This window comes from Hypanus sabinus, chromosome 19 (assembly GCF_030144855.1).
Source record: "Hypanus sabinus isolate sHypSab1 chromosome 19, sHypSab1.hap1, whole genome shotgun sequence".
In the NCBI taxonomy this organism is placed as follows: Eukaryota; Metazoa; Chordata; class Chondrichthyes; order Myliobatiformes; family Dasyatidae; genus Hypanus; species Hypanus sabinus.
In genome coordinates, this window is record NC_082724.1 from 6827489 (window position 1) to 6854615 (window position 27127).

The following is a 27127-nucleotide window of genomic DNA, read 5'->3' on the forward strand; positions in this document are numbered from 1 at the left end:
AAGGCAAGCCAGCACCTTAACTTTCTGTGAAGCTTCAGGGGATTTGGCATGCCACCAAACACTCCAACATAGCATCAGGTAAGCAGTGTTCACAAGAAAAAGACAAGAAATTCAGAAGTCCCACGTCACCAGGTTCAGAAACAACTTCTTCCCTTCAATGACTTGGTTCCTGAACTAACCAGCAAAACCCATTTCACTACATTTTAACAACACTATGACCACTTTGCACCTTTGCACGAAATTAACAATTGTTGTTCTGAGTTTTTTCTTGTAAGTAATTTTAAAATTTCTGTGAATTTTACTTACCTGATGCTCTTTTCCTGTGATCCTGCTGCAAGTAAGTTTTTCATTGCACCTGTGCAGTCATGGACTTGTGCAGGTGACAATAAACTCCACTTTGACTTTTGCTTTAACCTGAGCCCAATCTTTTGTCTGCAAAAAGCCCACAACCTCAGACTTCCAAGCAAAATTCACCCAGCCAAGTTATACTTAAGTGGTAACCAAAGAAAAAAGATTGTTTATGCAAATAAAGTTAGGTAGCGAAGAGTGTTGTGTTTTGTTACTCCAGATCTTAATCAAAAGAAAAAACATGTGAGCCCAGGAAAATGTGCCTATTTATTTATTGGGAGACAGCGCGGAACAAACCCAGCCCTTTGAGCTGTACCATCCATCAACCCCCGATTTAATGCCGGCCTAATCACAGATCCATTTACATTGACCAATTAACCTTACAACCAGTGCATCTTTGGATTGCGGGAGGAAACCGGAACACCCAGAGGAAATCCACGGTGTCACAGGGAGAACAAACAAACTCCTTACAGGCAGTGGCGGGAATTGAACCTGGCTCACTGGTACTGTAAAGCGTTGTGCTAATCACTAGGCTGCCATGCCAACCTGCAGTCCCTTGTTTCTCTGTAGTGAAGAAGATGTTTTGAAGGGCACACCTACCAAGATATCATCCAGGTTAAAATCCTCATAACTGACTAGTTGCATTGTGAAGTAAAATCTCTTCATCGGTGGATGTAAGAATGAAACATATTTGCACCCAGTAAATAACAGAAGCAGGTTACCAGCATCAATGACCTGTGAGACCCCTTCATGGCTTAATTGTTGGGTAAGTCGAGCAAATGTAGTTTCTTAACGCCCACCGTATTCAGAACTGATTTATTATAAATGTGAACTCCATCTGTGGAGCTACGTTTAAAAATAAACTCATGACAGCCTTGATCAAGATCCTGCTGAGGTTCTGAAACTTGAACCTGGTGGTTTGTTGTGAAGATGTATCACATCGGTTGTGGGTAAAGGAGCTGCTTTTTTTTGTCTTCTGTCAGAATTGTACAGTACAGAAGAATTAATGTGACTTAGTATAATGATGCTGCCTCTTTCTTTACAAAACTACAAAAGTGGCAAAATACACAAAAGGACAAATATCAGAGATTTACAAGATAGCAATTTCAAATTAAAATATAGTGACTACTATTGACAAAACAATTCCTGGCGTGTGTGGGCCACCGATCAGCACCCCCATTGTGCCCATAGAGACTGCATGCTCCCTCCCTAAGAACACTCGGGCACGAACGTAACTCTAGAAGAGGAGCAGGCAGCTGGAAAAGCCTATGGCACCTGTTAATCTCAGGCAGCCTTCCATCCAAGTACTAGTAGTGTAGTGGTTAGCACAACGTCTTACAGTACTGGAGACCCAGGTTCAATTTCTGCCGCTGCCTGTAAGGAAGTTGTACATTCTCCCCGTGACTGCATAGGTTTCCACCAGGTATTCTGGTTTTCTCCCACAATCCTAAAACGTACTGATTAGTAGGTTGATTCGTCATTATGAATTGTCCCGTGATTAGGATTAAATCAAGGGGAATGCTGGATGGCCTGCCTTGAATAGCGGGAAGGGCCTATTCTGCACTGTATCTCAATCAGTAAATAAATAAGCAACCAATCAGCTTAGCTTCCAAATGAGATAAGATCAGGTATTTTCACGCTACCATGATGCAGGTGCACCTTGGCTCTTTCCTCACAGCCTGTCAACTTTTTCCATTTCCATTGTTCATATGCTTTCAATTTCTGAAGACACTAATCGAGTCTACATCCTTTGTCCATTTGGGTAATACACACCAGTTTATCTCAATTAACCGTGTTCTAAAAAGCTCCAACTGCTAGCTGTCTGGAATCAGAATCAGACTGTGGTGTAGCATCACTGGCATATGCTGAGAAATTTGTCAACTTTACAGCAGCAGAACATGATAAATTAATAACAAAGAACTGAATTATAGTAAGCATATACAGTATATGTATATTAAATAGTTAAATAAAGTTAATCAAAAAAACAAATTAAAAAAAGAAGTGAGGTAGTGTTCATGGGTTCAATGTCCATTCAGAAATCAGATGGCAGAGGGGAAGAAGCTGTTCCTGACCCATTGAGTGTTTGCCTTCAGTACTTCCTTCCTGTTGATGAGAAGAGGGCATGTCCTGGGTCATGGAGTCCATGAATCCAAACCCCTCCTGCAATTGAAAAGGTTTTTGGTAAATTGGTTTATTACTGTCAGATGTATCAAGGTGAAAATCTTTGTTTTGCAAACCATCCAAAAATGCAGGTTCAAGAAAAGCTATTATCTTTCAGCCATTGGACTCCTAAACCAGCGTGGATAACTTCACTCACCTCAACACTGAATTGATTCCATAATCTGTGGGCTCACTTTCAAGGGTTCTATAACTCATGTTATCAGTCCTGCCGAAGGGTTTCGGACAAAATGTCGACTGGTTTCTTTTCCTAGATGTTCCTCCAGCATTTTGTGTGTGTTGCTCGGATTTACAGCATCTGCAGATTTTCACTTGTTTGTTATCAGATAATTTATTTATTTGTTGTTTGTTTACTGATTGTTTGATCTTCACAGTTTGTCTTTCACACATTGATTGTTTGTCAGTCTTTATCTGTAACTTTTCATTGATTCTATTCTATTTCTTGTTCTGCTGTGAATGCCTTACCTACTGCCCGCTAAACTACTGGCGTTTAAGGCAGCAATGAAGGTCCTTCATCTCTATCTGTCCTTGGCAATCTTCTCTGTTGTGTCCCAGGTGTAGTTTAGGGTCCTCAGTCGCACTCACAAATAGAAGGATTCTCTGTTGTTGTTTCTATGACCATTTTTTTGACTGGTCAGGTTCGTTAGCACTCAGCTGAACCACTGGACCTGGAATACTGGTAAACCACTCTTAGTCTGACCTCTCCCCTTTGACCTGTTTGCATGGCTGACCCTCTCAAGAGCCAATGCATAAAGCTCTGATTCCAGCCAACATACAGTAGCTCTCCAGGTCATTGAGGCACACAAGCCTCCAACCCTACGACAAGGTTGTGGTCTTCTTAACCTCAGAAGTCCGGGTCGAGTGGTATGAGTAGTCATCACAACTGGTGTCTTCATTGGTTGGAAGACTGTGAATGCCTGCATGAAAATTAATCTCAACGTAGTATATGGTAGTATATTGAACTATGAACTTTGATTCTTACAGATCACACCTCTCTCTCTTCTCTTCGGTTGTCCATCAGAATCTGATGACGACATCCACTCCTTTAACGGAGAGATCTTTGATGACTATACAGTCCTATCCTGCACCCACAAGTTCTACTGCAGGTGGGACATGTATATCACACCAGTACATCGAGGTAATACAAGGGAAAGCAATAAGAGAATGTAGAATATAGAGTTACAGTTGCAGAGAATGTGTAGTGCAGGTAGACAACAAGAAACAAGACCATAGCAAGATAAATTGTCGTGTCTATCTACTTAATAGGGGGCCATTCAGTTGTCTTATAACAGCAAGATACCGTAGAAGCTGCCCTTGAGCCTGGTGGGATGTGATTTCAGGCTTGTTTTTATCTTCTACCTGATGGGAGGGGAGAGGAGGGAGAATGCCAGGAATGGTATACGGTCTTTGATTATGCTGGCTGCTCTACCGAGGCGCCAAGAAATGTAGACAGTGTTTATAGAGGGGAACTAGTTCCCATGGTGTTAATTTGTGAACTTTCCCTATCTATCTATAATCTGTACTTCTATATTAAATTTTCTTTAAAACAACTTTTGTTTATGCAGCTTCTACATTCTCTTCTGGTAACAGATGTCTTCTATATTGGAACTGTCGCAGTAAATGCAACACTGCGCCTGGATGTCGCAAAATGCAGAGCATTCCAACTGAGTCTGAATCAGTGATTTACTTGGCATGGGCGTTTGGGTTCTCATCTGCTATTTATTTTGTGTAGAATGATTGATTGGTTGCCCATTGTAACCATGACGGGGGTAAAATGTGTGCAGAAGAGTTTTTAAAGTGGAAGGCCATTCCACCGGGGCAGGGACACTCTCTCAATCCTGGAAATCCATGTCTAGTGGGACGAGTAGTCATCAAAACTTGAGTCTTCCTAGGTTGCAGTGAATGACCATGGATGATAGAAAGATGGAGGGCTATGTAAGAGTGCAGGGTTAGGTTGATAGGTTGGTACAATATTGTGAGCTGTAGTGTTTTATGTTCTGGGGGGACCTGAGTTATAAGGAAAGATTGAATAGGTTAGGACTTTATTCCTTGGAACGTAGAAGATTGAGAGGAGATTTGAAAGAGGTGCAGTTTACAAAATTATGAGGGGTATAGATAGGGTAAGTGAATGCAGGCTTTTTCCACTGAGGTTGGATGGGACTACAACCAGAGGTCATGGGTTAAAGGTGAAAGGTGAAGAACTTGAGGGGAACATGGGGGGAAACTTCTTCATTCAAAGGATCATGAGAGTGTGGAATGAGCTGCCAGCACAAGCGGTGCATACAAGCTTGAGTTCAACATTTAAGAGATGTTTGGATAGGTACATGGATGATAGGGGTATGGAGGGCTATGGTCCTGGTTCAGGTCCATGGGAGTAGGCAGTTTAAATGGTTTGGTACAGACTGGATGAGCTGAAGGGTCTGTTTCTGTGCTGTACTTTTCTATGACTCTATGACTGTAAAGCAGAGGCTGTGACCTGTCATGCAGTTGCAATTAGAGAGGGGGAGATGTGAGGTTGTTGTTGGATGGTGGGGGAGGGGAGGCGGGTGTGAGGGGTGGTGCAGGGAAAGGCTGCAGACAGCAGAAATAAAGAGCTGTTTAACAGCATGTCAGGGTTTTTACAGTAGCTCAAAACTATCAAAGGAACAGAGTGTCAGAAGTACAGGGTTTAGGACTGAATAGAAAACTATAGAGATTTGTTAGTCTTGGATCATGCAGGCTTCCAGATTGACTAGAATTGGATTCCGGGTGTCTTGGAGATTAAGTGCATCATACAATCTTTCATAACTCCTCACAGAGCAAAGCTAGTGCTGGCAGCACCTAATATGGTATTTGCCCGACTTCCAGTGATAGTCCTGAAGCAGGGGCCTGACTGGGTCTTTCCAGAATCAGAGTCAAAGACTCTCTGTATAATTTATTTGTTTTTGTTTCTTACTTGCACAATTTGCCTTCTTTTGCATATTGGTTGTTTGTCAGTCTTTGTTTATGTATAGTTGTTCCATAAATTCTATTGTAGTTCTTTGTTTTTCTGTAATTGCCTGCAAGAAAATCATTCTCAAGGTCATATATGATACTTTGATAATAAATTTACTTTGAACTTTAAATTTTGACAGTCAAGGTCAAGTTTATTGTCATAGAGCATAGGATATCAGACCGTAAGACCACAAGATGTAGGAGCAAAACTGGGCCATTCAGCCCATCAAGTCTGCTCTGCCATTCCATCATGGCTGATATATTTTCCCTCCCAACCCCATTCTCCTGCCTTCTCCCTATAATCGCTAATGCCTTGGCTAATCAAAAACCTACCAACCTTCACTTTAAATATATCCAGTAACTTGGCCTTCACAGCCATCTGTAGCAATAAATTCCACTGATTCACCACCCTCTGGCTAAAGAAATTCCTCCTCATCTCCATTTTGTCTACTTTCTTTTCTTTTTTGCACTTAACTCCGAATAGAGTCATCGAGACGCTGTCATGGTGGCTTTTTTTTTAGCAGGCTTTCTTATTTTTATGAGGCCGAGTCGCTCGCTCGATGCTCAACCCAGCACGGTTGGAAAGTGTGCAAGGAAGCCAGTTGGATTCGAACTTGAGAGCCTTCGCTCCGAAGTCCAGCGCTGATGCCTCTACGGCACCAGCCGGCCTCTCTGTTCTGTAGGGACGTCCTATTCTGAGGCTGTGCCCCCTGGTCCTAGTATCTCCCACTACTGGGAACATATTCTCCATACCCTCTCTTTCAATATTAATCATCTACACCTCGGTCAAGAGAATGGTCAATATTTACACCAGCTGTGCCAAATTATGCTTGCATCAAAGGCTTTAAACAAGAGGTGCCTGAAGCGTCCAACCTAATCAATACTTTTTGGATGGTTGGATAGTGCTGTGGTAACATCAATAACCCGTAAGCCAGCTTTGCTTTCTGCTCGATGAAAAGCAGTGCAACTTGTTAAAGGAGGATTTCAGGACCTGCTGGTTGTGTCTTTCTGAACCACAGCTTAATCCTTCAGGTCAATTGGAAGAAAAAAAATCTCTGCTTTTCATTTTCAGATTCAGAATCAGGTTTATTATACTGTCATACCGTGAAGTATGTTGTTTTGTAGCTGCACTACAGTGCAAACAAACAAATATTATAAATTGCAAAATGAATTATATATAAAAAATAAATAAATTTCAAAGGTAGAAGTAAATTTATTATCGAAGTACAAATATATTGTCACCATATACAACCCTGAGATTCATTTTCTTGTGGGCATTCATAGTAAATACAAAGAAACACAATAGAATCAATGAAAGAGCACGCACAAGATGTGACAAAGACAGCAAAGTGTGCAAATATAAAAAGTAAATAAATAAACACCAATCAATGAATATTGAGAAAATGAGATAAAGAGTCCTTGAAAGTGAGTCCTTAGGTTGTGGGAATAGTTTAGTGATGGGGTGAGTGAAGTTATCCCCTTGGGTTCAGGAGCCTGATGTTTGAGGGGTAATAACTATTTCTGAGCCTGGTGGTGTGGGTCTCCTTCCTGATGGCAGCAGCGAGAAGAGAGCATGACCCAAATTTTGGGGGTCCTTGATGATGGATGCTGCTTTCCTGCGACAATGCTTTGTGTGGGTGTGTACAGTGGTGGAGAGGGCTTTACCTGTGTTGGACTGGGCAGTATCCACTACTTTTTGTAGGATTTTCCACCCAATACAATTTCAGTGTTTTCCATGAGATAACCCATGCAAATGTGGGGCAAATGTATGTGATGGATTTTCACATAAGCAGCTTTGAAATGTCTAACTGAGGACCCTGAAACAATGTTATGAATGTTGTAAGTACAAACATAATTGGTTTCTAATACAAACTCTATTCTGTGGTGCACTTAAACAATGTTCTAAGTGATATTAATTCTCACCCCTGTATCTTGGGGTGAAGAGAGTTTCTTAACATGAATCTAGTTCCTGTTTATTTTACTTTGATGGGCATAGTTGGTGAAATATATCAATACACAAATTTCAAACTAACCAGCTCAATCTTTGAACTAGACCTCTAGGCAGAAGAGATTTGTTAGTCATTTGGTTACTAATTTAATTGGTTTGGCACAACATTGTGGGCTAAAGGGCCCGTTCCTGTGCTGTACTCCTCTATGTTGTATGCGTGGGGCGGATGAGCCTTGTGATATGGAATGATGGCATAGGATTAAAGGGCCAAGTGGCCTATTCCTGCTCCTGACCGAGGGTCTCGGCCCGAAACATTGACTGCTTCTTTCAACGGATGCTGCCCGACCTGCTGAATTAATCCAGCTTGTTTGTACGTCTTGATTTGACCGCAGTATCTGCAGTATACTTTGTGTTTCCTATTTCCTCATGTTCTTTGGTTGAGGCTTCCTCTTATTTATCTTGTGATTTGGAGAAGCTAATTTGAACACTAGAATGTCTGTGAATCTATGCTGTGGCCGACACTTCATTCAGTAAGGGCATTAATCCTCTGTTTTGCCACTTAGAATTACTGCGATCATTAACACCTTTCATCTCTGCCTTGCGCAGTAAGTTAGACAGGAGTCAGTTCTTTGTGATCAACACTGCATCATTTCTTTGAGAAAAGTCTTTATGCAATCTGAAGGAGGGCAATGCAATTGGAGGTGCAAATTGTTTCGACTTTATTTTAAATTGAATCCCTATTCACATCACCTAGACAGAGCCATGGAGTTATTATTGAGTAATGTGGTGAACAATTTGATTGAAAGTAAGTTTGAGAACCACTGGTTTATAAAGATCATAAAATTAGGCCTTTTGGTCCATCAAATCTGCTCTGCCATTTCATCACGACTGATTTATTTTCCCTCTCAGCCCCAAGTTCTTGCCTCCTCCCCATATCCCTTCATTCCCTGACTAATCAAGCATCTATCAATCTCTGCCTTAAATATACCCAATGACTTGGCCTCCACAGCCACCTGTGGTGAAGAAATTTAAGAAATTAAAGAAATTCCACCTCACCTCCATTCTAAAAAGACATCCCTCTATTCTGAGGCTGTGTCCTCTGGGCTTAGACTCCCCCACCCCAGCAACTATCCTCTCCCAATTCACTCTCTTGAGGCCTTTCAACATACCATAGGTAAAATGCCTAGGTTGCTTTTGAGTTCGATAAAAGGTGCTATTGAGATGCAATTTTTTGTATTTTTGTTGACCCAGGACTAACATACAGCCACAGTAGAACGTAGAACAGTACAGGCCCTTCAGCCCATTATGTTGACCTGACCCTCTAACTTACTCCAAGATCAGTCTAACCCTCTCCTCCCTCAAAACTCTTGATTTTTCTCTCAAACAAGTGACATTATACCTACATGCAAGCTTATCTGCGGGCTGTCCTTGTAAAAACGTCACCATCATGTAGCAATAGTTTCAATGGCCCCAATACTTGAGGAATGCTGTCTTTGTAACTGTAACACTTTATTCTGTATTCTGTTGTTGTTTTCCCTTGTTCTACTTCAATGCATTGTTGAGTCAGTGGTGAGGAAGGTAAATGTGATGTTAGCATTAATTTTGGGAGGACTAGAATATAAAAGCAAGGGTCTAATGTTGAGGCTTATGGTAAGGCCTCAGCTGGAGTATTATGAGCAGTTTTGGGCCCTTTATTTAAGAAAGGATGTGCTGGCATTGGAGAGGGTTCAGAGGAGGTTTACGAGAATGATTCCTGGAATGAATGGGTTACCATATGAAGACCAATTGTTGGCTTTGGGCTTGTACTCACTGGAATTCAGGAGAATGAGGGAGGATCTCATTGAAACATCTCGAATGCTGAAAGAGCGGATATGGAGAGGGTACTTCCCATGCTGGGGAAGTCTAAGCCCAGAGGTCGCAGCCTTTCAATAGAGAGACATCTATTTAGAACGGAATGAGGAGGAATTTCTTTAACCAGAGAGTGGTGAATCTGTGGAATTTGTTGCCCCAGGCAGCTGAAGAGACCACATCATTGGGTATATTTAAGGCAAAGGTTGATAGGTTCTTGATTGGTCAGGGCATGAAGGGTTATGGGGAGAAGGCAGGAGTTTGGGACTGAGAGAAAAACTGATCAGACATGAAATAGCGGAGCAGACAATGTACCACGTGGCCTATTACTGCTTCTACAGTGGTTCTAGAAATGTTCTTCAAACGTTTGGTTGAAGTTTTTGCTGTACAGGGGGTTCACGCCAGTTACTGAAAGCAAAGGTTCACCTTTTTCCAACCAATATGTGTAATATTGGATCATTTTTCTCAATAAATAAATGAACAATTATAATGTTTTTTCTGTTATTTTATTTAATAGGATTTTCTTTATCTAGTTTTAGGATCTGATCACATTTTAGGTCATATTTATGCAGAAATGGAGAAAATTCTACAGGGTTCACAAACTTCCTGGCACCTCTGTATACCTTACTGTCTCATGGTAATGACATTATCTGTATGAATGGACTGTAAACAAAGTTTTTCACTGTACATGTGACAGTAATAAAGTAACTTACCAAATTGACCAAGTTACCAAGAAACAGCATGTTATGGTAATCTGAAGTAGAGTCAGTTGGCCAAGGTCAATGTCAAAGTGGAGTTTACTGTCATTTGCACAAGTGCACGTGTGCACTGGTGCAATGAAAAACTTACATCACAGACACAGAGTATCATATTTACAAGAAAAAGAACATATAAATTAAACATAAATTGAACAAACTTTAGTACAAGAAAGAACATCATTAGAACAGAACAAAGTCCATTTTAGTGTAAAGTGACCACAGTTTTGTGTTGCTATGCTCTCGTGATCAGTGTTGTGCCAGCTGGTTCAAAAAGACTTTGGTTGAGGAGAAGTCGCGGTTCTTTAAAACCACCAAGTTGGATTAGTAGTATAAGATTTGTAATCATATAAGCAGCATTCATCAGTAAAACATAAATAATGCACATTTTTACAAGAATAAGAATACAAAGTGTGTTGCAGTGTAAAGTGCCTAAAATGGTTGTAGTGCTGCTAAACTCCCATGTTTGAATGTTGAGAGAAAAAAAGTGGATATTCATCCCAGGAATGAAAGGGTTAATGAATGAGGACTGTTTGATGGCTCTGGGTTTGTACTTGCTGGAATTTGGTAGAATGAGGGGGAATCCCTTTGAGACATATCGAATATTGAAAGGCCTAAATAGAGTGAACGTGGTGAGGATGTTTCCTGTAGTGGGGAAGTCTAGGACCAGAGGGCAGTGCCTCAGCATGCAAGGACAGAGGTGAGGAGGAATTAGTTCAGACAGAGGTTGATGAATCTGGAGAATTCATTGCCACAGACAGCTGTGGAGGCCTAGTTATTGAAAGCAGAGGTTGATAGCTTCTTGATTAGTGAGGGTGTCAAAGGTTATGGGGAGAAGGCAGGAGAATGGGATTAAGAGGGATAATAAATCAGCCCTGATGTACTTATTGAGACATAGTGCGGAACAGGCACTTATGGCCTTTCAAGATGGACTGCCAGGCGTCCCCCAATTTAATTCTGGCCTAATCATGGCACAATTTACAGTGACCAATTAAGCTTCCACCCAATACATCTGTGCACCATGGGAGGAAACCCATGCAGTTGCAGAGAGAATGTACAACCTCCTTATTTGCAGAAGTAGGTAATGAAACCGGGTAATTGGCTCCTTTGTCTTATGCTCAATGGTGACAAGTTGAGGTTCCTCACAGATCTGTACACATTTGGTACATTCTGTGACTGAATTGTACAGTGTGATGTTTTGAGTAACAAGTGACTTGAGTGAGGTCATGTAAAGTTCTAATCCAGGAGAGTGAAGCAGAGGCAATTCATTAGCATCAGCCATGTAGTCCTTTAAAACTCCTGAAGCTGATAGCTATTTTCAAATTGATTGATTTCCTTCTGTCAGTTAAAAGGAAAAATTTGTGACCACTCCTTCCTTCTATTGAGTATGAATTCCCAGCAGTGATGCCTACAGCATGTCTGTGGAAGGTGTTACAATGGAAGCACCTGGGACTGATGGAGTATCTCATGTCATGAAGGTCAGTGTGACAAAGATGTCACTTGTAATAGTGATAGTCTTGATCTTACACATATAATAAGTGTTACTACTGCCTGTTACACCTGTTGGCATTTAGGGCAGCAGTGCAGCTCCTCCATCCGTCTGCCCTTGGCCACTTAGATGTAGAAGGATTCTTCATTACTGTTTCTGTAACAATTTTATTTTACCAGTCAAAGTTGTTAGCCTTGAGTTGAACCCCCAAACCTGGAGGACTGGTGTTCCATTCCTAGTCTGGCATCTACCCTTTGAACTGTTTGGCATGGGTGACCTCACCAAGAGCCAAAGCATAAAGCCCTGACTTCAGCCAACAAAGCTCTCCGGGTCATTGAGGCACGCAAGCCTCCAAACCCTATGACAAGGTTGTTGTCCTCTTGGAGGATATCATAATGTAATGCCCTTCTATTGGAACACCTCCCTTAGGAATTTATTTAGAGCCAGAATACAACAAGGACAGTGGCTCTAAGCTGAGCTGATCAGGGAGCGGAGCCCAACTGCACACCATCTCTGGCTCTTGCTCCTAGACGAGGCTTTCAAGAACTTTCTTCTTTCTACATCTACTTTCCAGTATGTAAGTGCTATCACAAAGAAGGCGCAAAAATGCTTCTACTGTCTTAGATAAACATGAGAAATTCTACAGGTGCTGGAATTCCAAAGCAACACACACAAGCTGCTGGAGGAGCTCAGCAGGTCTGGCAGCATCTATGGAAGTGAATAAACAATTGACGTTTCAGGTAGAGACCCTTCCCTAGGACTGTCTTAGATGTTTGCTCAAATTTGGCATGTTTGATGAACCTCTATATCTGCACCATGCAGAGTATCCCAACCTTTGCATCATGGCGTGGTACACCACCAATGCCTATGAGTGGAAAAGTGTACAGGAAGTGGGTGAATACAGTCCAGCAATGAATCACATACAAAGCCCTCACACCATTGAGTTTATCTACATGGAATGCTGCCACAAGAAAGCATTCTCCCACCCACCCACTTTCCCCCTCACCTGCTCTCACTTACCACTTGCCAGCTTGTACTCCTTCATCTCCAGCCTCCACCTTCATATTCTGGCTTCTTCCCCCTTCCTTTCCAGTCCTGAGGAAGGGTTACGGCCCAACATGCCGACTGTTTCTTTCCCTCTGTAGATGTTGCCTGATCTGTTGAGTTCCTCCAGCATTTTGTTGAACAAGGCCATTTACTCTGTACAATCGACTGTAGGGATCTAAGACAAATTAGGACCAATCCAACCATCAAATATAATTCAGAAGATCATCATCATCATCATCATCACGCATTGTGTTGTATGACGTAGGCGATTATGGAGCTTGACCATGATTGTTCTTGGCAAACTTTGCCATGGTAGTGATTTGCCATTGCCTTTTTCTGGGCAGTGTCTTTACAAGACGGGTGACCCCAACCATGATCAATACTCTTCAGAGATTGTCTGCCTGGTGTCAGTGGTCACATAACCAGGACTTGTGATATGCACCACCTGCTCCCGTGGCTTCATGTGACCTTGATCGGGGATGCTAGGCACGTGCTACACTTTGCCCAAGGGTGGCCTGCAGGCTAACAGAGGGAAGGGCCACCCTATTACCTCTTTTGGTAGAGACGTATTTCCACCCCACTATCCAAACAAAAGATACCAAATTTAAAAACTGTGTAGTGCAGTGGTGAGTGGGGCTTCAAATAATAAAGCCTTTATCTGATGTCTGCCTCGCGTAAAAGGCAGGTAGTCACACGGCTGTCAACTTTGCACTTCACCTTAGGCTGAACCGGAGGCTGAGCACATGGAATCACTTGCGCCAGTGTGCCAGCCTTGCCTGTTACGCACTGCCTTGACCTGCCATGAAAGCAATTTTGAAATTAAAAAAGATCTTTATATTAAACAAAAAAAATACTGCCTGGATTGCACAATAGCTTCAACAGCTGCCAAGTAATTGCTCTGTCACCTGGACCGGCATTTAATTTTCCTGCAATGAATGACATTTGCAGGATATAATAAAGAAAGATTAAATAAAATTAAAGAAGGCTTTATCTCTAGTGCAGATACAGTGGCTTTTCATTTGCTGCTTTATTGAAGCTTTAGCACCAGGCAAGTAAGAAACAGATCAAAACACTGGAAGCACTGAATCATGTAAACTAAGGGCATTATCTAACCGAAGTGTTTTAACTTGGTATCTTTCCCCCAGTTTAATCCACCCTTTCATTTTGAATGCTTACTTTGAAGAACGCCATAACCTGAGTTATGTCACCGAGCCACCCAAATTCTCTTCCTGAGTATTAAATACTTCCTTGCTTTTCCAAAGTATTGCCTTGAGTTGGATCTCATTCTAAGCACATATGACCATAAAGTTCAAGATTCACAGTTCAAAGTAAATTTATTATCAAAATACCTAAAGACCATAAGACCATAAGATAAAAGAGTGCGATTAGGATGGGACAGGTCACCTCGGATACTCAAATCACCAACACCGGCGCCCCCCAGGGGTGTGTCCTCTCTCCACTGCTGTTCTCCCTCTACACCAATGACTGCACCTCCTCCAACCCCTATGTGAAGCTTTTAAAGTTTGCAGATGACACCACCGTCATCGGACTCATCCAGAACAGTGATGAGTCTGCATATCGACAGCAGGTGGACCAACTGGCACTCTGGTGCAGTCGGAACAATCTGGAGCTGAACACGCTCAAGACAAAGGAGATGATAGTGGATTTCTGGAGACATCCCCCCGTTATGTCCCCCTTCACAGTCCTTGGCAGCCCTGTGTCCACCATGGAGAACTTCAGGTTCCAGGGAACCACCATCTCTCAGGATCTGAAGTGGGAACAGAACATCAGCTCCATCCTGAAGAAGGCCCAGCAGCGGATGTACTTCCTGCGGCTCTTGAGGAAATATGGTCTGCCTCAGGAATTGCTGCTGCAGTTCTACACTGCAGTCATTGAGTCTGTCCTGTGCACCTCCATCACTGTGTGGTTTGGAGCCGCCACCAAGCAGGATAGAACCAGACTACAGCGCACAGTGAGGACTGCCGAGCGCATCATTGGAGCCTCCCTGCCCTCTATTGTGGACCTGTACTCTTCCAGGTTGAAGAAGAGGGCGGGGAACATCATAAAGGACTCCTTCCATCCTGTGCACGGACTGTTTGAACTGCTTCCGTCTGGTAGGCGCTTCAGATCCCTCCAGACTAAGACTAATAGGCACTGGAGAAGTTTTTTCCCTACTGCGGTCACTTTGCTGAACAGTTAACTGTCGGCTAACTATTACTTGGATTGCACTACCTGTATGTATAATCTATATTTTCATTTATATTTATCATTATTATTGTTATGAGCAGAGAGACAACATCTGCCGGAAGTAAATTCCTTGTATGTGCTCAGGTACTTGGCAATTAAAGTCTGATTCTGATTCTGATTTGGCCCATCAAGTCTGCTCTGCCATTTCATCATGGCTGATCCATTTTCCCTCTCAGCCCCTATCTCCTGCCTTCTCCCCATATCCCTTCATGCCCTGACCAATCAAGAATCTACTATATTCTGCCTTAAATATACCTAAAAAAACTTGGCCTCCACAGCTGCCTGTGGCAACAAATTCCACAGATTCACCATTCTCTGGCTAAAGAAATTCCTCATCTCTGTTCTAAAAAGAAGCCTCTCTATTCTGAGGCCTGTGTCCTCTGGTCTTAGACACACCCGTCATAGGAAACATCCTCTCCAAATCCACCCTATCAAGGTCTTTCAATATTCAGTAGGTCTCAATGAGGTCACTCCCATTCTTCTGAATTCCAGTGAATACAGGCCCAGAGCCATCAAATGCTCTTCATATGACAAACTGCTCAATCCTGGAATCATTTTTGTGAACCTCCTTTGAACCTTCTCCAGTGTCAGTACATCCTTTCTAAGATAAGGGGTTGAAAACTACTCACGATATTCTAACTGAGGCTTCGCCAGTGCCTTATACACATTACATCTTGCTTTTATATTCAAGTCCTCTTGAAATGAAAGCTAATATCACATTTACCTTCCTCACTATAGACACAACCTGCAAATTAACCTTTTAGGAATCCTGCACAAGGACTCCCAAGTTCCTGCATACCTCGGATTCTTCAGTAATTTCTCTCCATTTAGAAAATAGTCAACCCTAACATTTCTTCTAGTAAAGTGCATGACCATACACTTCCCAACACTTCTTTGCCCATTCTCCTAATCTGTCTGTCCATATGTAGCCTCTCTATTTCTTCAAAACTACCTGCCCCTCCACCTATCTTTGTATCATCTGCAAACTTTGCAACAAAGCCATTAATTCCATCATCCAAATCATTGACATATAACGTAAACAGAATCGATCCCAACACAGAGTGCTGTGAAACATCACTAGTCACCAGCAACCAGTCAGAAAAGGCTGCCTTTATTCCCACTCTTTGCCTCCTGCCAATCAGCCACTGCTTTATCCATGCTAGAATCTTTCCTGTAATACTATGGGCTTGTAGCTCATCCTTAGCAATCAACTCCAACACCTCCCAACCACTGATGTCAGACTAACTAGCCTATAATTTCCTTACTTCTGCTTCTCTCCCTTTTTGAAGAGTAGAGTGACATTTGCAGTTTTCCAGTCCTGCAGGATCTAGTGATTCTTGAAAGATTATTACTAATTCCTCTACAATCTCTTCAGCCACCTCTTTCAGAACGCTGGGGTGTACACCATCTGGTCCAGGTGACTTAACTACCTTCAAACCTCTCAGTTTCCCGAGAACCTTCTCCGTAGTAATGATAACACACACTTCATGATCTTGACACCTGGAACTTCTACCACACTGCTAATACCTTCCATAGTGAAGACTGATGCAAAATACTTATTCAGTTCATCTGCCATTTCCTTGTCCCCCATTACTACCTCTAGCATAATTTTCTAGTGGTCCAAATTCCACTAGAGTTCCTAAGCTCTATCCACAAGAATTCAATACCTCCTGACCTTATCTCACTTTCTAATGATTTGACTTCATTTTTTACCAGCAGAACAACACCACCTGCCTTTCTTTTTGATACAGTGTGTAACCTTGGACATTAAGCTCCCAGCTATAATCTTCTTTCAGTGATGCTTACATCATACTTGCCAATCTGTAGCTGGGCCACAAGTTCATTGACCTCATTCAGCATTCTATGTGCATTCAAATAAAACACCTTCAGTCCTGTATTCACTCTTCTTGATTTTGCTCACCTTTAATGTTGCAACTCATCCTGTTGACTGCAATTTTGCCCTAAAAAGGGTGGCTTCCTTTATTAAGGACTCACAATAAACAGGACATGTCCTCTTCTCATTGCTACCATCAGGGAGGAGGTACAGGAGCCTGAAGGCATACACTCAATTATTCAAGAATAGCTTCTTCCCCTCTGCCATCAGATTTCTGAATGGACAATGAAACCATGAACATTACCTGAGGAATTTTTTGCTCTCTTTTTGCACCACTTAATTCAATTTATATATACTTTCCTTACTGTAATTTGTAAATTTTTATTTTTATGCATTGCAATATACTGCTGCTGCAAAACAGCAAATTTGATAGCAAATACCAGTGATATTAAACCTTTTCTGATTCTGAGATGTTTATACTACTCCGGGATTCATTTTCTTGTGGGCATTCGCAACAGAACCTAGAACTACAATAGAATCAATGAAGAACTACACATGAGCAATGACGAACAAGCAACCATTGTGCAAAACTAGACAAACTGTAAAAATACTAAATAAATAAATAGATAGATAGATAGATAGATAGATAAATAGTCAATCAATCAATACTGAAAACATGAGTTGTAGAGTCCTTAAAAGTGAGGCATACCGTAGGAACAGAATCAGGCCCTTTGGCCCATTGAATTTGCTTTGCCATTTCATCTTGCCTGATTTATTTTCCCTCTCAGCCCCATTCTCCTGCCTTCTGGCCATAACCTTTGAAGCCTTGACTAATCAAGAACCTATCAATCTCTGCTTTAAATATACCCAATGACTTGGCCTCCTCAACTGTCTGTGGCAATAAAATTCCACAGGTTCACCACCCTCTGGTTGAAGAAATTCCACCTTATCTCTGCTCTAACTCAGTTTGTTAAGATTGGCAGAGAGTCAAGAGATGCCACATGCTGGAATCTGGTGGAGCAGACAGTCTTCTGGAGGAAAATCATCTCCTGATGACATATTAGAGAGATTTACCAGGACGCTGCCTGGACTAGAGAGCATGTCTTATGAAGATCAGTTGAGTGAGCTAGGGCTTCTCTTTCTAGAGTGAAGGAGGATGAGAGGTGACCTGATAGAGGTGTACAAGGTGATGAGAGGCATAGATAGTGGACAGCCAGAAATGTTTTCTGAGGACAGAAATGGCTAAAATGAGAGGGCATGATTGGATGAAAGTATAGGGAGGATGTCGGCAGTAAATATTTCACACAGAAAGTGATGGGTGTATGGAACACACTGCTGGGGTGGTGGTAGAGGCAGGTATATTGGGGGCATTTAAGAAATTCTTAGATAGAAACATGGATTATCAAAAAATGAAAGACTATGTAGAAGGTAAGGGTTAGATTGACAATAGGCTAAAAGGCCAGCACAACATTGTGGGCCAACGGCCTGTACCGCGCAGTAATGTTCCATGTTCATAGACACAGACCCAAAATGTTGCCCAAATCTCTTTTAGATCTGATCCCCTCCATTGTTTAGCCAGTCTCCCTTCCTGTCAGAAGTTGTTGGTGAGGCCACACTTCACATTCAGATTTATTTATCATGTGTACATTGAAGCATATAGCGAAATGCTCCATTTGTGCAAACAAACTACATACCCAAGAGCGTGCTGAGGGCTGCCCACAAAGAAGACAACAGCAAAACAAGCTGCTTTCCCACCCTCCCACCCCCTCACACACACAGGCCTCTTTCTTCAGAACGAGCCGCCTTCAGGCCCCCCCAATCTTTGGCCCTGAACTCTCAACCCACAGATATGATACCATAATGGTATTATAGCTCGGAGCATTGCAGTTCAAAGTTCAATTCATGCGCCGTCTTTTAGGAGTCTTTGTACACCCCCCCCCCCCGCCCCCCGTGACCTCGTGGGTTTTTCCCGGATTCTCTGGTTTCTTCTCACAGTCGAAAGATGTGCCGGGTAGGTTAATTGGTCATTGTCAGTTGTCCCATGATGAGGTTAGGGTTAATTGGGTTTGTCGAGGGGTTGCTGAGGTGACATGGCTTGAATGTCCGGAAAGGCCACCTCCTCGTTGTATTGCAAAAATAAAATATCAGGTGTCCAACCTCCATTCTCTGATCCAGACTCGCCCCCTACCTCTGGATTCTTGAGTACTGTCCAATCAGAATCAGGTTTTACATCACCAACATAAGTGGTGAAATTTGTAGTTTTGCAGTAGCAGTACAACACACAATACAAAAACTATAAATTACAATAAGTAACAAATATATAAATTAAATAAGTAGTGCAAAAGAGTGCAAAATTTTAAAAAAGGATTAAAATTAGTGAGTTGGTATATATTGGTTGGTTCTTTGTCCATTCAGAATCTGATGGTGGAGGGGAAGAAGCTATTCCTGAAACATTGAGTGTGTGTCTTCAGGCTCCCTTTACTCTTCCTTGATGGTTGCAGTGAAGAGAGTGTGTCTTAGGTGATGGAGGTCCTTAATGATGGGTGCTGCCTTTTTGAGGCATCATCTTTTGAAAGTGCCCTCAGTGCTGGGGAGGCTAGTGCCCATGACGGAGCTGGCTGAATTTGCAATTTTCTGTGACTTTTTCTGGTGCTGTGCAATAGCCCAGACAGTAATGCAGCCAGTCAGAATGCTCTCCACAGTACACCTGGAGTAATTTGCGAGAATCTTTGGTGACATTCCATGCCTTTTCAAACTCCTAATGAAATATAGCTGCTGTCGTGCCTTCTTTTTAATTGCATCAATGTACTAGGCCCAGGATTGATCATCAGAGATGTTGACACCCAGGAACTAGAAACTGCTCACCCTTTCCATTGCTGTTCTCTCAATGAGGACTGGTTCCCTTATCTCAATCAATTCCTGTCTTACTGATGTTGAGTGCAAGGTTGTTGTTGTGACACCACTCAATCAGCTGATCTATCTGACTACTCTTTTGTAGGAAAGAAATGTTTAAACTGGAAAGAGCAAAAACGATTTATGTGGATGTTGGTGTAAGCTATTGGGGGAAGTTGGCAAGGCTAAGACTTTCTTTCTCTTTATCAATCTTTTTATTGATATAAAAAGAGCGTATATACAAGCAAGAGGAGAATTATCTCAAATATATATATCTATAACAATACATACAAAAGGTGAAATAAACCTCATACATAGTATTAGTCTGATATAGAATGTATAATAAGGAAAAGATAATTAATTCTCCTCTTATCAATTCATAAAAAGAAAAAGAGACTTTTTGAAATTTTTATATGAGAAAACCCCCGCTATTCTCTACAAACAAAAACAAAAAGGAACAAAAAAAGGACTGGGCAGACCATCCTGAGGGTAAAACCAAGGAAAGAAAGACTTTCTGATCAAATCCAAAACTTTAGAAAAATAACTGGAAGAGAGTCAGGACAAACATCAATAAATCAAATCATATGAAAATATTGAATAAAAGGTCGCTAGATTTCTTCAAATTTGAAGGATGTACTAAACGTACGACTTCTTAGGCTAAGACTTAATTCCTTGCAACATAGGAGAATGAGGGGTAACCTCCAAGTTTTGAGATTCTAGTCTCAAGACTGTTTAATGCCATTTCCAGTACACAGGTGTAAAGAAGAACAAAATAATTGTTACTCTGGATCCAATGTGGCAGAAAAAAATTGTCACTCAGGATCTGATGCAGCACAGAAAAAAACATAACAAGATAGAGAACATGATAATAATGAAAAAAATAACACGGTCCAGGCACGGATGCATTGTACTCCCCTGAAGGGAGAAGAAATGCTTATAATTATGAGAGGCATAGATAAGATGGATGGTAAAAGTCTTTTCTCTGGGAGGGGGAAGTGTAAAACCAGAGCGCATAGAGTGCATTAAGGTGAGAGGGGGAAAATTTTAAAGTGATTTGAGGAACAACTTTTTCACATAGAAGGTGGTGTAGGTATGGGATGGGCTGCCAGCAAGCACAATGGTGTGATTTTGAGAGGTTTTTGGATAGGTATGTGGAGGGGCAAGAATTAGAAAGATATGCAGGAAATTAGGACTGTTCGGATGGGTACTCTAGTTGACATGGACTGGTTGGGTTGAGGGGCCTGTATCCAAGCTATATTGCTCTCTGGCTCTATGCAAGAATTGGAGAAAGGTGGGTTTTGCATTTAAGTGCCTTTTCCAGTTGCATCCTCTAAACATGACCTGTCTTGGTTTGGAGTTCAGAGGGCGATTTAAGATCATGTCATCAGCGCAGACAGGGTGTGTAGCAAGGTTGCATCTTGAAATAGAATCCTAGAATCTGATACTCAGGCACAAAGATAATAGGTGCTTTAAAATGACTTTAAATGTCACTCTGAGCACGTACCATTTTTGAGACATCTTCCTCTCATGGATGCCCCCCCCCCCCCCACTGGTTCAAACAGAATTACTGTCACCATGGGAAACGGGGCTGTTCTCTGGGCACCTCTCCTGTATATCATACTATTTTGTGTCTCCTGTTTGAAAATATGTCTTTTCCCAGGCTCTTCAAGCCAGTCCTCCCAGGTTGTTCATACATCAAGATGCAGCTCACATGAGACACAACCCCTTCCCAAGACAGACAGAGTATCTGTGGCTGACATATTATCTTTCCACCGGGCTGGCAGCTGACAATTTCCATCATGTTTATTATCCAGTGGAGCAAAGTGCTGTTCTACCTCTCTGCTGGGATTTCAACTCCTTGACCAGGAGTTGCTGACTCCAGTGTCAAAAGGCCAGCTGAAAATGGCAAGGCAAAAGCGGCTTAAGAGTTAGTGTCACAGAGCCAGACTTGTAGCATCATACAGTCACAGGTTCACAGAGTGTCAGACTCACAGGTTCACAGAGTGTCAGACTCACAGGTTCACAGAGTGTCAGACTCACAGAGTGTCAGACCCACAGTCTCAGACTCACAGTCTCAGACTCACAGTCTCAGGCTCACAGACTCAGGTTCACAGGGTGTCAGACTCACAGAGTGTCAGACTCACAGTCTCAGGTTCACAGAGTGACAGACTCACAGGGTGTCAGACTCACAGAGTGACAGACTCACAGGGTGTCAGACTCACAGTCTCAGGTTCACAGAGTGACAGACTCACAGGGTGTCAGACTCACAGAGTGTCAGACTCACAGTCTCAGGTTCACAGAGTGTCAGACTCACAGGGTGTCAGACTCACAGTCTCAGGTTCACAGAGTGACAGACTCACAGTCTCAGGTTCACAGGGTGACAGACTCACAGAGTGTCAGACTCACAGTCTCAGGTTCACAGAGTCACAGACTCACAGTCACAGGTTCACAGAGTGACAGACCCACAGTCTCAGGTTCACAGAGTGTCAGACCCACAGTCTCAGGTTCACAGGGTGTCAGACTCACAGAGTGTCAGACTCACAGTCTCAGGTTCACAGGGTGACAGACTCACAGGGTGTCAGACTCACAGTCTCAGGTTCACAGAGTGACAGACTCACAGTCTCTGGTTCACAGAGTGACAGACTCACAGTCTCTGGTTCACAGAGTGTCAGACTCACAGTCTCTGGTTCACAGGGTGTCAGACTCACAGTCTCAGGTTCACAGAGTGTCAGACTCACAGTCTCAGGTTCACAGAGTGACAGACTCACAGTCTCAGGCTCACAGACTCAGGTTCACAGAGTGACAGACTCACAGTCTCAGGCTCACAGACTCAGGTTCACAGAGTGTCAGACTCACAGGGTGTCAGACTCACAGTCTCAGGTTCACAGAGTGACAGACTCACAGTCTCAGGTTCACAGAGTGACAGACTCACAGGGTGTCAGACTCACAGTCTCAGGTTCACAGAGTGTCAGACTCACAGTCTCAGGTTCACAGAGTGACAGACTCACAGTCTCAGGTTCACAGAGTGACAGACTCACAGGGTGTCAGACTCACAGTCACAGGTTCACAGAGTGACAGACTCACAGTCTCAGGTTCACAGAGTGTCAGACTCACAGTCTCTGGTTCACAGAGTGACAGACTCACAGGGTGTCAGACTCACAGTCTCAGGTTCACAGAGTGACAGACTCACAGGGTGACAGACTCACAGGGTGTCAGACTCACAGAGTGTCAGACTCACAGTCTCAGGTTCACAGAGTGACAGACTCACAGAGTGACCGACTCACAGTCTCAGGTTCACAGAGTGACAGACTCACAGAGTGACCGACTCACAGTCTCAGGTTCACAGAGTGACAGACTCACAGTCTCAGGTTCACAGGGTGACAGACTCACAGGGTGTCAGACTCACAGTCTCAGGTTCACAGAGTGACAGACTCACAGTCTCTGGTTCACAGAGTGACAGACTCACAGTCTCTGGTTCACAGAGTGTCAGACTCACAGTCTCTGGTTCACAGGGTGTCAGACTCACAGTCTCAGGTTCACAGAGTGTCAGACTCACAGTCTCAGGTTCACAGAGTGACAGACTCACAGTCTCAGGCTCACAGACTCAGGTTCACAGAGTGACAGACTCACAGTCTCAGGCTCACAGACTCAGGTTCACAGAGTGTCAGACTCACAGGGTGTCAGACTCACAGTCTCAGGTTCACAGAGTGACAGACTCACAGTCTCAGGTTCACAGAGTGACAGACTCACAGGGTGTCAGACTCACAGTCTCAGGTTCACAGAGTGTCAGACTCACAGTCTCAGGTTCACAGAGTGACAGACTCACAGTCTCAGGTTCACAGAGTGACAGACTCACAGGGTGTCAGACTCACAGTCACAGGTTCACAGAGTGACAGACTCACAGTCTCAGGTTCACAGAGTGTCAGACTCACAGTCTCTGGTTCACAGAGTGACAGACTCACAGGGTGTCAGACTCACAGTCTCAGGTTCACAGAGTGACAGACTCACAGTCTCAGGTTCACAGAGTGACAGACTCACAGGGTGTCAGACTCACAGTCTCAGGTTCACAGAGTGACAGACTCACAGGGTGTCAGACTCACAGTCTCAGGTTCACAGGGTGACAGACTCACAGGGTGTCAGACTCACAGAGTGTCAGACTCACAGTCTCAGGTTCACAGAGTGTCAGACTCACAGGGTGTCAGACTCACAGTCTCAGGTTCACAGAGTGTCAGACTCACAGTCACAGGTTCACAGAGTGACAGACTCACAGTCTCAGGTTCACAGAGTGACAGACTCACAGTCTCAGGTTCACAGAGTGACAGACTCACAGGGTGTCAGACTCACAGTCTCAGGTTCACAGAGTGACAGACTCACAGGGTGTCAGACTCACAGTCTCAGGCTCACAGAGTGACAGACTCACAGTCTCAGGTTCACAGAGTGACAGACTCACAGGGTGTCAGACTCACAGTCTCAGGTTCACAGGGTGTCAGACTCACAGGGTGTCAGACTCACAGTCTCAGGCTCACAGAGTGACAGACTCACAGTCTCAGGTTCACAGAGTGACAGACTCACAGGGTGTCAGACTCACAGTCTCAGGTTCACAGGGTGTCAGACTCACAGGGTGTCAGACTCACAGTCTCAGGCTCACAGAGTGACAGACTCACAGTCTCAGGTTCACAGAGTGACAGACTCACAGGGTGTCAGACTCACAGAGTGTCAGACTCACAGTCTCAGGTTCACAGAGTGACAGACTCACAGGGTGTCAGACTCACAGAGTGACAGACTCACAGGGTGTCAGACTCACAGAGTGTCAGACTCACAGTCACAGGTTCACAGAGTGTCAGACTCACAGTCTCAGACTCACAGTCACAGGTTCACAGGGTGTCAGACTCACAGGGTGTCAGACCCACAGTCTCAGGTTCACAGAGTGACAGACTCACAGTCTCAGGTTCACAGAGTGACAGACTCACAGAGTGTCAGACTCACAGTCTCAGGTTCACAGAGTGTCAGACTCACAGAGTGACCGACTCACAGTCTCAGGTTCACAGGGTGACAGACTCACAGAGTCTCAGGCTCACAGTCTCAGGTTCACAGAGTGACAGACTCACAGTCTCTGGTTCACAGAGTGTCAGACTCACAGTCTCAGGCTCACAGAGTGACAGACTCACAGAGTGTCAGACTCACAGAGTGTCAGACTCACAGTCTCAGGTTCACAGAGTGTCAGACTCACAGTCTCAGGTTCACAGAGTGACAGACTCACAGTCTCTGGTTCACAGAGTGTCAGACTCACAGTCTCAGGCTCACAGAGTGACAGACTCACAGAGTGTCAGACTCACAGTCACAGGTTCACAGAGTGACAGACTCACAGAGTGTCAGACTCACAGTCTCAGGTTCACAGAGTGTCAGACTCACAGTCTCAGGTTCACAGAGTGACAGACTCACAGTCTCAGGTTCACAGGGTGACAGACTCACAGAGTGTCAGACCCACAGTCTCAGACTCACAGTCTCAGACTCACAGTCTCAGGCTCACAGACTCAGGTTCACAGGGTGTCAGACTCACAGAGTGTCAGACTCACAGTCTCAGGTTCACAGAGTGACAGACTCACAGGGTGTCAGACTCACAGAGTGACAGACTCACAGGGTGTCAGACTCACAGTCTCAGGTTCACAGAGTGACAGACTCACAGGGTGTCAGACTCACAGAGTGTCAGACTCACAGTCTCAGGTTCACAGAGTGTCAGACTCACAGGGTGTCAGACTCACAGTCTCAGGTTCACAGAGTGACAGACTCACAGTCTCAGGTTCACAGGGTGACAGACTCACAGAGTGTCAGACTCACAGTCTCAGGTTCACAGAGTGTCAGACTCACAGAGTGTCAGACTCACAGTCTCAGGTTCACAGAGTGACAGACTCACAGAGTGACCGACTCACAGTCTCAGGTTCACAGAGTGACAGACTCACAGAGTGACCGACTCACAGTCTCAGGTTCACAGAGTGACAGACTCACAGTCTCAGGTTCACAGGGTGACAGACTCACAGGGTGTCAGACTCACAGTCTCAGGTTCACAGAGTGACAGACTCACAGTCTCTGGTTCACAGAGTGACAGACTCACAGTCTCTGGTTCACAGAGTGTCAGACTCACAGTCTCTGGTTCACAGGGTGTCAGACTCACAGTCTCAGGTTCACAGAGTGTCAGACTCACAGTCTCAGGTTCACAGAGTGACAGACTCACAGTCTCAGGCTCACAGACTCAGGTTCACAGAGTGACAGACTCACAGTCTCAGGCTCACAGACTCAGGTTCACAGAGTGTCAGACTCACAGGGTGTCAGACTCACAGTCTCAGGTTCACAGAGTGACAGACTCACAGTCTCAGGTTCACAGAGTGACAGACTCACAGGGTGTCAGACTCACAGTCTCAGGTTCACAGAGTGTCAGACTCACAGTCTCAGGTTCACAGAGTGACAGACTCACAGTCTCAGGTTCACAGAGTGACAGACTCACAGGGTGTCAGACTCACAGTCACAGGTTCACAGAGTGACAGACTCACAGTCTCAGGTTCACAGAGTGTCAGACTCACAGTCTCTGGTTCACAGAGTGACAGACTCACAGGGTGACAGACTCACAGGGTGTCAGACTCACAGAGTGTCAGACTCACAGTCTCAGGTTCACAGAGTGTCAGACTCACAGTCTCAGGTTCACAGAGTGACAGACTCACAGGGTGACAGACTCACAGGGTGTCAGACTCACAGAGTGTCAGACTCACAGTCTCAGGTTCACAGAGTGTCAGACTCACAGGGTGTCAGACTCACAGTCTCAGGTTCACAGAGTGTCAGACTCACAGTCACAGGTTCACAGAGTGACAGACTCACAGTCTCAGGTTCACAGAGTGACAGACTCACAGTCTCAGGTTCACAGAGTGACAGACTCACAGGGTGTCAGACTCACAGTCTCAGGTTCACAGAGTGACAGACTCACAGGGTGTCAGACTCACAGTCTCAGGCTCACAGAGTGACAGACTCACAGTCTCAGGTTCACAGAGTGACAGACTCACAGGGTGTCAGACTCACAGTCTCAGGTTCACAGGGTGTCAGACTCACAGGGTGTCAGACTCACAGTCTCAGGCTCACAGAGTGACAGACTCACAGTCTCAGGTTCACAGAGTGACAGACTCACAGGGTGTCAGACTCACAGTTTCAGGTTCACAGGGTGTCAGACTCACAGGGTGTCAGACTCACAGTCTCAGGCTCACAGAGTGACAGACTCACAGTCTCAGGTTCACAGAGTGACAGACTCACAGGGTGTCAGACTCACAGAGTGTCAGACTCACAGTCTCAGGTTCACAGAGTGACAGACTCACAGGGTGTCAGACTCACAGAGTGACAGACTCACAGGGTGTCAGACTCACAGGGTGTCAGACCCACAGTCTCAGGTTCACAGAGTGACAGACTCACAGTCTCAGGTTCACAGAGTGACAGACTCACAGAGTGTCAGACTCACAGTCTCAGGTTCACAGAGTGTCAGACTCACAGAGTGACCGACTCACAGTCTCAGGTTCACAGAGTGACAG

At 44.0% G+C, this 27127-nt stretch overlaps 1 protein-coding gene across 6 annotated transcripts in view; it reads left to right on the plus strand.

The window, feature by feature from the left end:
* The window catches only part of LOC132377708 (MICOS complex subunit mic25-b-like), a 700497-nt gene that overhangs the window by 601548 nt on the left and 71822 nt on the right, over positions 1-27127 (plus strand). The window lies entirely within an intron of this gene.